The following is a 2,086-nucleotide window of genomic DNA, read 5'->3' as shown; positions in this document are numbered from 1 at the left end:
TGCCAAGAAAACAAACAGATTCATCCTGGAGAGGGTTAAACCAGGCTGCTCCTTGGAGGCAAGGATTCTGAGGCTTCGTCTGACATATTTTGGACATACTGTAAGGAGAGAGAGGCCCATGGAGAGGGACATCATGCTTGGGAAGGTGGAGGGACAGCGCAGGAGGGGAAGACCCTCTATGAGGTGGATTGATTCAGTGACTGGGTTAATCAGGATAGGTGTGTCAGAGGCAGTGCGACTGGCACAGGATAGAGCAGGGTTCAGGGCTGTTGTACATGGGTTCACTATGAGTCATTCGGGGCTGTTTTACATGGGGTCACTATGAGTCACAAGTGACTCGATGGCACATAACAACAACAACAACAATCTAAAAAAAGTGATGATTACATTTTTTTGTTGTTGAAAAGTGAGTAGGTTAGGGAGGTTGTTATGACTTAATTGAGAATTGCCTGACTGAAAAGAGGAAGCATTGTCTAGCAATGAAGTGGTCTGTAACATAATGGTATATTTTTTGATTACTCAATATTGGAATGTAATTTTAAGAACTTAACTTTTTAATATTTTTTTTTAAAAATTTGGCTTGTTTCAAGGGTAGTCTTCTGTGAAGGATGAAGTTTCAGAATCTGATACTTGGGGTTGTGTTGTTGTTGTTGATTGCCATCGAGTCAAGTACGACTCATAGCTACTCTATGAACAAAGGACCTAATGCCTTTCCATGACTATTGTCATTTCTCCAAGTTCATAGACTTTCCAGAGGCATATGGTTTAGGAAGTGGATGCCACTCCTGCTTCCAAACCTGTTTTACACCTGGGAGCTCCACCAAACACATTCCACATTAGGAAAGCATTCTGGTATTTGATACCCAATGGCACAAGGTTCAGCGTCACAGCAATCCAGGTTCCTTCATATAGCATATTGACAAAGGGTGATGTACAAAGTGGAGAGTGTTCATACATATATAACAGCACTAGTCTCATTTAGCAGTGATTATGTGTTATCAAGTCAAATATAACTCAAAGTAAGCTTTGCACAAAAGACCTGAACTCTGTTCTATAACTAACATTATTCCTGTACATTTATCAAATTTAGAGAGTTTGTGGAGTTTCCAGAGGCATTTAGTTTAGGAAATGATGCCATTCCTGCTTCCCAGAGTGAATCAATCTGGAAGCTCATCCAAACATTCTACCTAATGGATAATCATTACGGTATTTGACAAGACTATGGGACAGTGTTCAGCATCACAGCAACTCCAAGTTGTGGAGAATAGCAAAGAGACAAACGATTGCTGTGTCATTTAAAGAACATGCATTCTAAAATTAAGAAATTTGGCCCGAGGGCCCTGAGGGATTTAAAAGCCACACCCTCTAGCAGGCTTCCGCCTTTGGTCAAAGGCTCAAGGGACACCCTCTTTTGGTGAGAAAAAACAGTAACAAACATCTAACACCACCCAAGAAAACTTCCCCTTTGCAACTGCCGTCAAGATGCAACAGCCATCAAGATGTTAGCCAGCAGCCAACTCCTAGAGTGGAAACTCCAGGTTCCTGGCTGCCGACCCATCCCTTCACTAAGGAATTTTAAAGCCCCATCCTCTAACAGGCTTCCACCCTTGTTCAAAGGCTCAAGGGAGCCCGCTTTTTTTGGCGGGGAGGGGGGCAACAGTAACATACATCAAACACAAACCAAGAAAACTTGCCTTACATGACCACCATCAAGATGTGACTGCTGTCAAGACACAAGCTAGCAGCCAACTCCTAGAGTGGAAGCTCCAAGCCCCTGGCAGGCCCACAGATCCATCCCCTTACTAACGAATTTTCTCAAAATCAGATAGGCACAGCTGACAGGTAAGTAGTCTTATGGAGGCAGAGCTGACTCAGAGCTGACCCTCCAGTGGTTCTTCAGAGGCTGTAAACAGCAGTGAATCGTGTGTTAGGAGATTGCCCATCTTTCTCCTGTGGAACAGCTGGTGGATTGAAGTCTTTACTTTGGCAATACAACTCCTTACCCCTGAGCCATCAGAGCTCCCTGGTCTTAGAGTAAGATTCAAAAAATGAACTCAAACTCAAAAATTCAAAAATGAAATTAAAC

Source organism: Elephantulus edwardii, unplaced genomic scaffold (assembly GCF_000299155.1).
Source record: "Elephantulus edwardii isolate Elephantulus edwardi_28Jun2011 unplaced genomic scaffold, EleEdw1.0 scaffold00016, whole genome shotgun sequence".
NCBI classification, from domain to species: domain Eukaryota; kingdom Metazoa; phylum Chordata; class Mammalia; order Macroscelidea; family Macroscelididae; genus Elephantulus; species Elephantulus edwardii.
Note: the sequence above shows the minus strand (reverse complement) of the source record.